The 15,784-nt window shown below is 37.6% G+C and overlaps 1 long non-coding RNA gene across 1 annotated transcript; it reads right to left on the bottom strand.

Annotated features, from left to right (window-relative positions):
• Window positions 1-1,539: 1,539 nt before the first annotated feature.
• Window positions 1,540-15,083, bottom strand: LOC120740452. The gene is made up of 3 exons (XR_005697375.1): window positions 14,843-15,083; window positions 13,560-13,562; window positions 1,540-1,550 (listed from the first exon to the last, which is right to left on the bottom strand). It is a non-coding gene; the product is annotated as an uncharacterized LOC120740452 (long non-coding RNA).
• Between the last annotated feature and the right edge of the window lie 701 nt (window positions 15,084-15,784).

Genomic DNA, 15,784 nt, shown 5'->3' with positions numbered 1-15,784 from the left:
CTGTCACTGAATCTGAACTGTCTGACATTTACTTAAGTTCTATAGAAATTCAGCCAGACGCATTACCATGTTGCAAATATATAAAAGATGTGTTTACTGCAATACTGGCTGGTTAAAGACATCGAAAAGTTGTCATTTTAATGCCCACTACTGTATATACAAAGACGTTTCCAACAATGCTTTTAAGCCTAAAGTGAACAAAACTTGAACACACAGTTGAATACAGTCTGGCCTTCTGTCATTTGATAGAATGACCTTTCTGAGGTTTTTAAACCAGAGACTATCCTTCAATAACAATAATAGTGTAATTTTCTGTCTGCTATAACTTTCTGTCTAGACTAGCTTTCTCTAATTACTGTTTTGTCAGAGCTCTCTTTTTATTCCCAGTTTGTCTTATTTTAGTGATTTTTCTTTCGTTCTATCAAATCAGCTCCACACTTAATCTCGTTAAAGCTAACAACAACTAACCTGCTGAGAGTTGAAAGTTTTCACTTTCTCTCTGCATATTTTGTCTGACATAAATACAGGGTACTGTTCACAGCTGTAATCTGAAGTGGAAGCCTGAAATGCCGGATCTATGAAATGTAGCATGAATCCAAAAACATAGCAATTAGAGTGTGCTGCATAAATAAGCATTTGAGGATGGAAGTGGTAGTTCTGCTTTTATTGGAGGAAACGTTGATTAGAAAGCAAATGTTTTTTTTTCAGCTTTTTTATGTTTGAGTGTCCTTTACTTTCTTTCTGTCTTATCTCTTATTCATGTCAGTTTTCCTTGATAATATCTCTCTCTTTTCTTCCAATCTTATCAATGTCAGTGTTTATGACACTGATAAGATTTAAGTGTGTAATGAATCCACGGTGTAGTGGTTTCTTTTTCACGGCAGACATGATTACTTGATTAAGATTTGATCACAAACGATGAACACCGTTATTCTGTTTAATTTTTTTGCTTACAAGCCAAAGCTACACAAAGACATGACTATCTAACATGCCATTAAATAACCCAGTTATTAAAGTTATTCCTCGGCTTGTACAGTAACTACTTTTGTTACATGGAATAAAGAAGGTTGAATCAAGGATTTTAAAGAAATCCCCCCGTTTCCCAAAAGTCTGTGTTTTTTTTCAGTGGTCAGAATGGTAAATAAAAATATGATTACAAGTCTGCCAAATCTGAAAGAAATATCATGCAGTCATGTCAAAATCAGCATTCAGCAAACAACAAAATATATTTCTGAGATCCTTTTGTATCCAGACCATAAGTAATTTAGAAATAAGACATGGACTGGGCCGAAATAACCCGCTGGTAAATGACTAGAGCTATTGTTGGTCCTATAATACACCAAGATGAATCCAATATTATTGCAGTGCAATGTGTAACAGCCTGCATCATTATGTCATGTTAGGTTGTAATCTACAACAAAAGCTAAGCATTTTTTCCCTTGCAGAGTCTTTTGAAAGTGCAGAGTCATAGACTGGAAAACTGTAAAGCTGACATAAATGTAGATATAATATAACTTATATATGAAGAGGTGCATGAGACATATTGTCACCTCATTCAAATCAATGTGATTTTAATTATGTGAATAGGCCAAGGTTAGTGGAATACTTTATTAAAATAATTAAAGGGCATGATAATATGGTGCTCTTTTGTTAAAGTGACATGTATTTCCCTATTTCCTCCTAATGTGTTGCATAATGTAATAGGTAACTTGGTGCAGGCAAGTGGCAGCATCTTTTCTGTTTATACAATACATACAGCACACACAAGTCATTGTTTATGCTTGGTTTGTTAGTTTGATTTCACATTTTAACCTAAGCTCCCATTACACCCCATTTAACAGTTACTGGAAACACATTTAGGGTTAGGGTTGAGTTACCTTCCACCTCTGCTTGAAACACCTCGACTTTATCTGAAACATTACATCTTCTAGTTTTCTGAAAATGTGTCTTCTGTAAATGTAACATGTGGACAAAGCAAAATCCAGCCCCAGTGAGTCAACAGGTACCTGGTGGTAGGTAAGAGGTTATATATCTGGCATTCAAAAGTGATGCTTTGCTACTGCCTTTTCATGCTCACAGTTCATGACTTTGTACCAATGAAGGCTCCTGTGAACTGGGCTGTGTAGGGTAAACACACACAGGATAAAACCCTTCATCATCCTGTCACTTGGTCCTTTGAGGTACAGGATGCAGCCGCCCGAACCTCAAATGTTTTCTCTCTGCAGACTGAAGCACGCTTGATAAGTGACTCATGGCTGTGCCACAGCAGAACCTGCAGACTCTAGACTGTATTAAGCTTGTGCTGCAACTCATCAACTCTTAAACTCATGTTGATTTCTAATCCTTACTGCCAGTGTTTGGGCTATATTTACTGGATCTCGTTGCCTTTGAAGACAATTGTGTTTCTCTTATAAACCAAAGAAGCAATAACAGTGTATGTAATTGGTAATTTTCCTGTGTCTTTCTGCTGTGTGATGACTCACTAGCTCTACACCAAAGCCCTAAACTGAGTTTGAAAACTCAGCAAAACAAAAATCAATACAATAGATGAAGCTGTGTACTGCAGAACTTCAGAAGCCGCACCATCATTGTAGAGTTTCTATTTTTAGGAAAGACTATGATGAAGTGTGTGACACAGACAAAATATCACCTGCCATTTTCTCCCCCAAAGAATATCTGTTGACGTAACTGCGCATTTACTTCATTTTTACATTTCTGTTCAAATATTAATTAATCTCCAGGTTAGATTTTTAGCACTAAAGCATTTTTCCTTGACTCGTAAATACATTAAATTCCTACAGTTCACACCTTGATATTATTTAAATGGCTTCTTAAAACTGATTATAAGTTCCCCTTAAATTGGTTTAGTAAAAGTGCCTCTAAGATACAATTACTAGTCTGAAATCAATATTTGTACATTTTTATACTAGTGGAAACTGGAGTTACATGGAAGACATATTTTCACGTACTGGTACATTTATAACTGAAGAAAATTACTATCTCAGTTTCCTGGAATGAAAGGTAAAAATTCGTTATTTGTCATTGTTGTAGTTTTAAATCTGCAATGAACATTTTTTTCATGAATAAAAGTTTTTTGACCAGGTCTGATAGATGCAAACTACTGCAAATTCAAGTACCTCATTCAGTCCAAACGTCTACAAAAAAAAGGATTGCACACAAAACAACAGATTTTATATTTAGCAAAGCAGACTGTGTGAGATTTTGAAATCTCAGCCCAGTATACTGAAACAAAACTAAAAAGAACTAACTTACCATGCCAAGAGCAAATGTCTCTTTCAAGTAAATGTTTTAAAATTGCCTACAAAGGTAATCTTTTCTGCTTCTAGCTTCTGGCTTCTATTCCATTTGCCACTGCAAAAGCACTATATGAATATTCCTTCCCATTGAGACATTAGATTAGATTACATTTGAGGTAAAGCTATCTCTCTCTGAAATTTCACCAAAGTAATGGATCCACAACCACACGATGACAGAATGACGTCATACTCAATCAGTGTGCTAGTTTACCAGCCTCAGCTTTTCAGTGCTCTTGGTTTCTAGCAAACTAGCTAGCATGCTGGTCAGGTTTGTGTTGTAGTGCTTCTGGGTATGAATTGGCTGCTGTCCAGTGTGTCTATCATACCTCTGTTAAATAGATTCTCACTACAACATCTTGGACTGCTGTTAGCAAAGACAGTTCTTGAGCTGCTCTAGAAACCTTCTAATCAGAACCTACAGCAAGCAGAAAACTGTTTACGTGCCGCTATGGAAAGCTTGCCCGGTCTGCAGACCATCTGTGGGATAGGATTACCTTACAGGAAGCCTTGTTCCTTATGTGTCACAAAGCAGTTAGAAATGGAAATATGTGCACAAGAGTACCTCAGAACTGTACTTAGTAAAATTAATTTGAGAAGTGAGAAAAAAACAGAAATAATTTTTAAAAACCTCTGAAATAAAAATCCATTTTGACAAATGTAGAAAAGGAAAAAAGTGAAAGTGAAACTGAAAAGTACCAGTTGAGATCACTGTGTGCTTCACCAACAAAAGAGCTGGACTGAGAGACGTGGAACTAACAATCTGGAATTCAACGCTGTGAATCATGAAAACAGGAGAGAAGAGATAACAAAAGACTTGAGAGACTAATGTGTTCTCAGCTAATAAATAAAGCACATGATGTTCCTTGAAGCAGAGAAAAAAAAAAGAAGAAAAGTAATGTTTTTCTGTGAAAGCAGTGTTATTGCATATACAGTATCATGCTTCCAAGCACAAGGTAAGATACAAGAGGGACAAATAAAGAGAAAAAAAGATTATTCCAGTCCACTGACCACAACTGACAACGTCCTCTATCAGTCTGGCAGTGTGCTGATCCCACTCACTGTGCTGTGCTGAAATTTGAGAAAACAATACAAAAAAAAATCTTAAGACTGTGAAGGATGGAAATAGGCAAAAAGATAATAATAAAAGAACATTTATGTTAAAGAGAAATCACTTCTCTTCCACACCTGTTGTTTTCATTTTCCTTCTCCTTACCTGCATATGGGTAAATATTAGATATCAGATGATCGGTGATGATCGACTGCATAAAGAAGACAGATGTAACCACCATGATATGAGTCATGTCTCAATGTTCTCAAAATGAGCATTTCCTTCCATCGTCATCTTGGTGTTGTGGCGAGCGAGGGGTGGAACTAACTGGAAAAGCGAAACAGACTTCTCAGTCACAGTAGACCCACACTGTTACTAAAAAGTCAAAATAATACGTGTCCAGTTAGACATGAAATCATAATCTGACCACAAGATGCTTACTGAGTTCATGAGATCAAGTGAGTACCAGACATCTAAATTCAGACATCTTCTAACCAGAGTCATTGTCCAATGCTCACCATTAAAAAAAAAAAAAAAAAATACAGGTTTCAGATACACAGTCTGCGGATGCAATGCTGGAAGCCTGAAGCTGAGTGAGTCAGTCGAGTATGATGTGTTTGCATTAGAAAAATACCATCCCCTGAGGCGATATACTATCAGAGGCAGCGATTTTATGGCAGGCACAAATATAATCCACATAGTTTAAAAACAGCATTAATGCTGGTATAGTTTTCATCGTTGGCACATAGCTTCTCATACTTACCAGCCGATACGCTTTCACCTATCTACTTGTCATTAACTCATCTTTGTTACTATCTGAATCATTGATTTTAAGGGGCGATCGTGGCTCAAGAGTTGGGAGTTCGCCTTGTGATCGGAAGGTTGCCAGTTCGACCCCTGGCTTGGACAGTCTCGCTCGTTGTGTCCTTGGGCAAGACACTTCACCCATTGCCTACTGGTGGTGGTCAGAGGGCCCGGTGGCGCCAGTGTTCGGCAGCTTAGCCTCTGTCAGTGCGCCTCAGGGTGGCTGTGGCTACAATGTAGCTTGCCATCATCACTAGTAACCATTTTAAGGTACTAATCAATAACAAGTTTTATAAAAACACTTAATAGTCTACATATTTTATATTAACAACAAATATCCCTTTAAAATGGAGATCCTGTGCACCATAAACAACAATGTGTTTTTAGTTTAGTAGTTCCTAGTGAAAAATTGCATCTGCCATAGCCAAAAATGCAACTTAAGATTTAGAGACAACTGGGGGGTATGTTCACATCCAGAAGAGTACAGATTTTTGTAGCTCTGAGTCCTAATTGAGAGGAATTTAAGTCAAATTTAAGGAACAAATTTAAGCATATCTGATCCTAGGTACACAAAAGACTCTCCAAAACTGTTTTGTTCTTTCCCATATATTTGTACTGTCTAAGAACTGCAATGAAATCCCACTTATAACAAACATTTAAATAAAACCTCATGATGCTTTAATGCTTGATTACGGGACAGCGCCTTAACAGCTGCTGTAAGTATGTATGCATACACACGTGTACCCTTCATATACAAAAGAAAAAGCTATTTTTGAAAGTGAAAAGGCAATCTGTCCAGCAAGTCTGAAAAAACTGAGTTGCACCTACAGTGTAGACTAAGTGCATATCTAGACTGAAATCACATTTCCATACTAGGTGTAAATTAAGTCTCCCTCTCTATTCTCCCTTTCCATCCCTTGTGACTGGATTAGCGCTGAAGTGGACTCCTCAACCTAAAGCTGCTATTGCTCTCCGCATTAGCCATGATATTTTCACTCTGCCGGGTGATATTAACAGGTCACTGGATTATTTAAAGGTGATAGGAAAAAAGAACAGAGCCAGAAAGGCATATGGGCAAATCAAACACAAAACAGCAGATGAGATAAGGAGATGAGAAAGGCCAGTTCCTCTAACTCTTGCTGACCGGTGTGATTTCAAAAGAGATTTGAATCAAAGGTGCTTTGATCTACAAAGGTAAACATCACAACTGACGTATATTCAAAGAAACCTGAACAGTACACTGTCAGTAAAGCGGGGTTTCAATCCAAGAGAAATGAAAAAGTCCCTTATTAACTACTGATTGATAAAAGGTAAGATCTAGAAAATAATACATTTTATTCAAAGTCCTTGAAGACTGAAAGAAGTCACATCCTTCCTGTAGACCATTTCTGTTTAATATGATGTGGTTACATACAGCAAAGAGCACTGGAGAAATTTATTTAGAATAGATGATGTGATTAATCAGATACGTGACCACACATAACTGGCAAAATAGCTGTGGGCTCTTCACACCTTTCAGTAAAGTACCCTGCTATAACCCTGCTACTGTCTACTACATGCTAAAACAGATGACCGTGCCTATATCTATATCCTATCTATATACACATGTCAAGATGGAATGTTTTGAAATCACTCTGTGGTTTGTTTCATGGTTTACCTTCTTGTGCAAGACCACTGCTTTGCATGTTACACTTTGAGCAAATGAATGAGTCAAATCAGCTAAAGGAACAATATGAAAATAAACATTTAAGGAAAAATAGATAAAATGCCACAGAAAAAAAAAGATGCACCAGACTTACCCCAAATATTTTTTTGGAAAAAAACGGGGCTAATGATTTTCATGCAAGATAAAACTAGAAAACACAATGAAATGCTAAAATCATCCACAGGAATAAAACCATTTGGCGAATGTTAAGAGCGATAGGGGAGGCATGCAGGGGTGACTGGCAACTGAGAACTAAGTGTTACAAAACCATGTGACTACAGGAAACACTAGAATTCATATTGCTAGTCTAACTAGTTAACAAAGATTAAAGTGATTAAAGACCAACCAGGTTGGAAATCTATATAACAACAGTGTTACGGAGCTACAGTAGCATTGCTGCTGTGTGGGTGTGCCCTGTTTTCCTCTCTACTCCAGTGCCAACCACTTTCTCCTGTAGAACCAGTGCACAGCTGGCTACACTCAGCAATCACTCACCCTTGCAGTATAAAAACTGGGGAGAAGCGCTTCTTTCTCTCAGTGGGCTAGCCTTAGTACTCAGGTGAGCTTCAATGTCATTTTGGGCTTATTTTGTGTTCCGAGTACTGAGCTGTTAAGGAACACCTATGTTGTCCAGCCCCCTGAGCAGTGTGTGTGTTGTTGTTGTTGTTGTTTTTTATTTGTTTGTTTTTATTTAATTCAGAATCTAGGCTTTGCTTACATGTTTTCAATTCTTTCTTAAAAAGGCAGTGGTGGAGCTGTCTCTTTAACATTTAAATTTATATTGATTACCATGCTCATCTCCTGGACCAATTTACAGAATGTAACAAGCAATTATACCTTATCAGAATAAACTCACAGTGAAGCATCTTCTCACTAGTTCTCCCAAACTCATTTTATTATAGTTTACCTCATGCAAGGTAATGTAGTGTATATTCTAGTGTGGTCTTACAGGTAGCTGTACCACTTGTAACATTGTGACTGATGGGAAGCAATATACAGAGAACGACTGCCACAGTACTTTTCATTTAGTTTAGTTTGTGTGTGTAAGCATGATAAATAAGTGTTTGCGTGGCTGAGTAAGTATGCGGGTGGGCATTTACTCTGTGTGTACTGGTGCATGCAAGCATTTATGCATATCTCTGTGTGAGTGGAAATGGACAATTTGCTGCGTGACACCTGGCCATCAATCACTGTCTCTTCTCAACCCAAATGAGGTAGCATCACTGTTGCCATGTGGTGGTCGACAAGGGGCTTCTAATTTGCTGGCCACATCACAATAACTGACATCTACATGCAGAAGGAAGAGTGCTTTATATTGCCTTTTCTGTCGATAAGCTACAGAGCAGCAGCAAGAACAACTATAAAAGAGGAACAGCAACTGGAAAGTTTTAATGATGTTCATCAGGCCAAATAAGTTTTCTGTTAGAGTACCTGGGTTGCTGACCTAGTGTTTGGAGTTTTGCATTATTATTGAACTTTGATGTTGTTATTATTTATAATTTCTAGTCTTTTGGTTTCTATGTTAGAGTTCTTAATCTTCTGGTTTCTCTCTGTGTGTTGCATGGTTTTCTGTCTCCCCTGTCAGCTGTATCACCTTGTCAAGTCAGCATCTCTGTTTTATGTTTCCTGTTTTACTTTGAAATGTTTCTAGTTTTGCTTCCTTGTCTAGTTAGGTCTGATTTTTCCCAGCTGTGTTTCCCTTCTGTCTCCCATTCCCTGACTGCTCCCTCTGTGTATTCAAGCCCTGTATTTCTGTTGGTCTGTGTGGCGATCTCTCTCATCCCATGCTGTGTGTTCTGTTCGCCTGCCCTGCCTATCAAGTTATTTTGTATATTTAGTTTAGTTATTTTTTTGTACAGCAATAAAGCTATTTTAAATACACTTTTTCCCTCCTTGAGTCTGCACTTCTGGTGCACCATTCCTGCCTGTTGCACACAGTACATGACATTTTCTAAATATTCATAAAGCCTTCATAGATATGTCTGTTATAGGAATTGAAGATGAATAACATTTACCTGACCTGTTTTATATTTAGTTGTAATGCATCTGCTTTACCTAAAAAATTGACCACAGATGCAGATATGAGTATTCATTGTTTGATTTTAGCCCTGTGGCAGACTGGTAAACTTTTCGGGTTGTTCGCCTAAATTAAGTAAGTGTTGTGAATAATTAATAATGTGTTGGAAACACACCTTTGTTTTAAGGTCTCACTTTCATAGCAAAATATTCTTTGTAGAAGTCTGCAGTACAACTGTAGCCTAAATTTTAGGAGTTTTCTAAGGACATAGTGGCCTCAGTAACTGTAAAGTGGAAAAGGTTTGGAAACATCAGCACTCTTCCCAGAGTTAGCTGCACTGAGTAACTGAGAACAAAAAAAGGCCTCTATGGAGGATCTGACCAAGAATCCAACAGTACTCTAAGGGGTTTTCAGAAGTCCTCAGCAGAGATGGGAATTCAGCAGCACTTCATCAATCTGACCTTTAAGTAGAGTGTCCATCCACCAGAAATAAAAAGGCAGCCTGCCTAGTGTTTGTCAAACAGGAAGGAAAACCGACAGTGTGAGGGGAAAAGACTCTCTGCTCTGATGTATAAAGTTAGAATATCCCTACTGTCTGCTGAGCAATTAAAAACATTATGAAATAATAGTTGCATACTTCAAAAACAAGTCACCTTTGACTGCTGCTATAAGTCTGCATCATCTTCAAAGACATAAGGTAGTAGAATGTGTACTCAACTTATATTCCACTTCAAATGTTCAAAATGCAAGAACTATGTGAGGGTTTCGCTCATATATACAACTACAGTCATCTATTGTCCAGTGAGCTTTTTTTTTTCCAAGTAAACCACAAGTTTTTTTTTCTCCACTGTTTCAGAATGTAAACACAAAGCCCTCATACCATCTGTTGCTGATGGAGCTAGTGGCTCTTGTTAATACAAGCCTCACTGCAGCAGATGTACACTGCCCTCAAAAAGTATGTAAATAGTCGAGGGAAAAAAAAATCATGTTTTTGTGCTTCCATTTGGAATTTGAGATCAATGCAAGACCTCAGGTCTCTGAGCAGTTTGTTTAGAGTTGCTGTCTTGCATCATGATAAAGGTGGATGAAGGCAATTCCTTCATCTACTGTTTATTGGTTTGTTCTCCCAAAGAGCTGGAATGATTTATCTATTACCAACACGGTCTGGGTTTTCTGGTCAAAGGTTGGGTGTGTTTTAACGAACTCTTAGTCGGCTATTTCTTCAGTCTCAAAAATCCCTCAGCGTGACTCAACCCTCCTGTCTAATTCATATTCAATATATTATTAATATACAATGTGTCACTTTTTATTTTTAGCTTACTTTGCCCAGTAGGGAGACAGAGACAGAAGATCAGTGAAGGAGAAGAGGGATAGAGGGAGTGAAAAATATGTCAGTGGTAAGAAGGAAGTCGAGGGTGGAAAGACAGGGCACAAACACAGAGACAGATTGATGTGGTCAGGAAGCTAATAAAAGTGACAGTATTTTGCTCAGTCTGCAAACAGGATTGGACTTCAACCCTGTGCAGTCTGTGCCTAGAGGAGGGAAATTAACAATCTGTCTGTTCGTTTAGTGACTCGTCGTTTCCTGACGCCTCCCGGGTGCCTGTTAGGAATCTTAACAAGGACAAGACATGGCAGCACAGACACAGATGGAAGGTGACAAAGAAAAACGGGATGAAACTGACATATATGCTGCACTTATTTCATGTGAGAGGTGGGCTCCTTTTCTGAGATTCAGATACCTTTACAGGTGGTGAACTATTGAAGTTTAGAAAAACAATCTACTTGACTGTTCACTTTACATATGAGAATTTTTTTTTAAGTGTAAGAAATGATTCATTACATATAAATAGATTCCTTTTCAAAGCAGACATATGACTCACCAGTCAAGGAAATGTATTAACATTTAGACTGCACCAAATAACATCAAGCTAATAAAGTTAAGTATAACTTTTTTGTCCCCAGCAGAAAACTCACTTTTAGTCTGTGTGAATCACAGTTAAAAGCAATGTGACATTCTTTTCCTTTTCTACTGAACCCATGAAATACATTATGCAGCTCTACTTCATGTATGAAAAAGCATATTTGAAGAAGCTGTGAGCGAAAGAAAAGTCTACCCTTGCTGTCTCAAGTGCCTAAAATGAGCTTAAATTCATGAATGTTTTTTAGCCTTTGCTTTAAACCTGCTGGACAGTTCCAGCAATACTAGACGATGTGACATATTGATGGGTTCACTGCATTTTATTCCAAAAAGATTTCTTTTAAAAGACTCAAGACCGAAGTAGTCATTAAATTTTTCTCTCACAAGTGCACATTAAAACAAGAGGCAATTGGTTATTTTATTTTTTGAATTCAACAGAAATCCAATTATAATAGTTAGCTTTTTTTGTACTCAACACGTCAATGCAGTAACAGTGTGGCTAGATCTTTTATTTTGATATTTAATCTGTCTTATATGTGTGAATAGAACGATGGAGATATTCTTGACTACACCGCTATATACAATTAATCCAAGGAATAAAAGGTCTGACTGAAATGCTGATTTTGAGCCCTTATTCAAAGTTTAAATAAAAGTATTAGTCATTTTTGATACTTTTTAAATAGCTTATACAATGTAACAATGAACTGTAATACTTGAACCCTTTGCAATAAATGACTGAAGTCTAGAACCCATCAATTTTTATCAAATGCAGTTTCCTCCCTCGTGATGTTTTGCAGTAGGGTTCGATATTTGTGAGAATGCTTGCATTCAATTTTGTCTTCCTTTTCTTTACCTTAAGAAATTCTTGGGTCTTCATGCAACGTGGTTTGATCAGAAGGGAAAACCTTTCTAAAATCGGAAGAGCAGTAGGGGAGCCAAGGCAGTAGAGAATAAAACTAAGTTTTCAAACAACCCTGGCCAGGGACAAGAAGAATTTAAATTTAAAAAAAAGAAAGAAAAAAAAAAAGCGACCTCACACGTCCTCCACTCCTTCGCTCCTGCACCAATTCAGATCGGCAGATCTATTAACTCTGCCCATTGCTGTTCTCTGCTTGACAACCATGGTTTGCATCTCGCCGTCCGAATAGATAGGACCACTGTAATCTCTTCCAGCCATAGTGCTCTTTGGTGGTCATCATCATCATAGAGTCCTTTTGTCTGTTACATTTTGCTCTGGCAGCCATGTCACGTTTCACCCCCCTCATCCTTCCCGCCAGGGCCTCTTATTGGTCTTTAGGTGCAAGCATGGTCAATGGCGGAGTTCTTACATGACATGAACTCTCACAAGTGTATAAAATTAGTGATAAGGTGTGATGTGTCTTCCAAGTCAAACAAAAATATAACAATAAAAGCATACAATTAAACTGTAAGAACAAAACCCCTTAATATTATTAAAAAAATCACAAATAATAACACACGGCAACCCATACAAAAGAAGACAAACTTATAAAAAAAAAATATTTATCATTTATTTAAGGTAATGAATATGAGCTTAGAAAACAATATATGCAGCCTGGTCCTAAATATTTATGCAGTGAGATATTTCCTTATTTATATTTTTCTGACTCTGATTATTATTCTGGTAACTAGCATTGGTATATACTGACTGGCCACAACTGCTATTTGTCTCAAATATCTAATCAGCCAATCACATGGTTGCAACTCAGTGCAATTAGGATCTGAACATGGTTAAAACAACCTGTTAAAGTTCAAAAATATAATCAGGATTGGGAGTAAAGGTGATTTAAATGACTTCAATGACTAGTCTGGGCATTTCAGAAACAAAATCATCACTTTGATTTACAGAAAATGATCTGAAAAAGATAAAATATCTTCTGAGCACCAGTTATTTTGGTGAAAATGCCTGTGTGAAGTCATAAGTCAGAGAAGAATGGCCAGACTGCTTTGAGCTGTTAGGAAGGCAGCAGATGGACTACAGCTGCAGAAGACCACACAGGGTGCCACTTCTGTCGCTCAAGAACAGGAAGTTTGAATAGCTATTTGCTAACTATGTCTTCAGTACACAGGTAAAAGGCTGTAATAGTTAGAAAATTAGAAAAAGCAAGGCCTTTTCTTCACCGCTTCAAGCCTCGCGTTATGAAATTGCACATGATTAACAGGCATGTTGCATCTTATCACTACGCATATTTGGTTTTAGTGTTATTTCTTGAATGATATTGTACCTTAACCTTAACCCTAACCAATATGCATCACATTCAATGCTGTAAATGGCCAAAATGGGTTAACATGAATAGCAAAACTGGCCTGAAGAGCTCTTTATACGTAATCCTAAGATGCTTTTTGACTTTATACCAATTATTTTGGGATAAGTTGGATGTGATATCAGAGTGGGTAGGAGGCTGTGCACTCTGGTGAGAAAAAATAATGATTTCATCATGCAAGAGCACTTTCTTAACTTTAGATTTAATATGTTTTCATGATCCTTTGGACTTATAAGCACCATCACAGATATATTGAAGATTTCTGGCAGTTCATATTCCTTAAGGTTTAATAGTGTCCAGCAGCAGTGCTGTAAGTTTTATCAGCTTTGATAAATGAGGAAAGAAGACGTTGCGGCTTTCCAGCCAGTTACTATAAGCCCATTTCTTTCTTCCAGGACAGATTTTAAACTGAATACATTAACACAATTCTGCTCACTTTTTCATAGAAAGTAGATGTAATAATACGGTCTACCATGTCGATCTGGGATTATATGAAATACCAAAATCATGATTGATTTTGAATATTTATGTGTGTGCATGGTAGTGAGATACTCACATACAGTGGACTTAAAGGTATTTTTGATTTTGGTTGCACCAACCTAGAAATCTATATACTAATGTACTCTTGATATTTTGATGTACTGCTTTTTTACTTGGGCGTTAACCAGTCCTCCCACACAGACCTGATGATGACATCATGGAGTCAGTCTTAAATACTATCAAATAACACTGAGGCAGCCTAAATGTAAATGGACAGAAGGACTGTGGCATCCTCTCTGGTTCTCCTACTTGTTCCACCATTTTTCTGTTAAATTTTGCAAAAACTGGCACGAAAAACTGAGCCTCCAAATCAACAGTAGTTGTGCCAGTAGGAATATTTGCACTTTTTCCAGATTGTTACACACATTTTCAAAACTTAAATCAATCTTATTGAAGTATAATTCTTCCACAGCTCAATGCTGTGTGCATTCTTTCCCCATGATTAAGCAAAACAACACTGAAATGTCCACCCAGAGTATGTTCAGTTAATAAGCACAGACACAAATTAGAAAACACCAGGACCATACCCTTCTGTATCGATACAACAGTGATCCAGTGAAGCTGTGAATTATTGCCTCTGCATGTGTGACTCTTTAATTCTATTAATGTGTCATCTACAATGCCAGCAGACTCCCAACAATGACAGTGATTTATCCTGAACCACACTAATCAGCTAATCGAAGAGCTGCAGACCGGCTGACCAGATTCATTGACTGTGACAATACACAGATCAGTTTAAACACACTGGCACTTGGATGAAGTGGGGAGCTGGAACACCAACCTGGTAGTTGAGTCCAACTAAGTTAGTTAGTTTTGTAGTCCATTTCAAAATAACACATTAAACTCAATCATTGGAACCAATTAAAGAAGATCCCAGCAAGGTGTGATTTCCAAGCACTGGGAGACTCAGAAATTAAATTTCATTATATTTAATGCAGTAGTGCAATGTATTAAAATCTAAAGAAAAGAAATCTAAGAGTGAATGAATGCATACAGTGGAACTTACTGTTATTTTTAAACCAAATTATACACACAGACTTTTTCTACACAATATCAGACATGTTTCTGCATGTCTCCACATTTAAATGACCTATTTAGTGTAAGATGCAACAGCCAACCAAAGCGCCTCATAGAAAGTTGACTCATTTTATCTCCGCATATAAATATAAATCATAAAAGATCATGTCACGGTTCTGGGTCTTTGTGACCCAGCATTTTGAGGTCTTGTATTTTATATTATGGTTTATGTTCTAAGTCCTTGGTTGTACTGTTTTGATTATTGTCATTTCTCTAGGTTTCAGTTATGGTTGTCAAGGGTTTAGTTCTTATGTTTTGTTTGATGGTTTCCCTATTCTCCGTGTTGTGTCTACTGTGCCTTTCTGTCCCATGTTTCAGGTCCCCATGTTCTGTCTTCACAGTCTGTTAAGTTGACATGTCTTGGGTTCAGTCAGTGTGTTTCCTGTTTTACTTTGAAGGCCTGTGTCTCGTGTCATTGCTTCTAGTTTCGTTTCCCTTGTCTCGTCCAGTCTAATTACTCCCAGCTGTGCTCTCCTCCTGTGTCTCATTCCCCTTGTTATGCCCCAGTGCATTTAAGTCCCTGTGTTTCTTTGTCTCAGTGTTGCGTGGTCCCTTATGTTTGTGTGCATTTCCTCGTGTCTTCCCTGTGCCTCAGCTTTAATGTCTCCCAGTGTAGTTTTGTATCGCTCTGTGTGTTCCTGTTAAATAAAGCCGTGCCTTTTGAGTTTTTCCCTGTGTGTTGTGAGTCGCACGTTTGGGTCCTCGCCTGCCTACACACAGCTGCTTCCTGACAGATCATCTTTCAAATGAAAAAGTAGTATCTGTGGTATCCAACTGTGCCATAAAACCAAACCATAATTGTGTCGTTTTATTGATATGTGAAGAACAGGATCCTCGTGGCCCCTAAACACCACCTAATTCAGGACCAAAGTCTCAGTGGGTTTAATATTCTGAAAAGCCTAAAATCCACCCCAATATCTTCACCGAACTACAAATGCATTCAGCACACATCATTTTCTTCTTCACTCAACATAATGTTGCCATTGAAGATAATAAATGTAGCAGTTATATTTCCATCACCATGTTTGTGGCCTAACATCCTTTGATTACAAAGAGCACTGAAATACTTACAG

This window comes from Simochromis diagramma, unplaced genomic scaffold (genome assembly GCF_900408965.1).
Source record: "Simochromis diagramma unplaced genomic scaffold, fSimDia1.1 OVJJ01000304.1, whole genome shotgun sequence".
NCBI classification, from domain to species: domain Eukaryota; kingdom Metazoa; phylum Chordata; class Actinopteri; order Cichliformes; family Cichlidae; genus Simochromis; species Simochromis diagramma.
The sequence above is the reverse complement of the archived record's forward strand: the minus strand, read 5'-3'. Positions and strand labels throughout refer to the sequence as shown.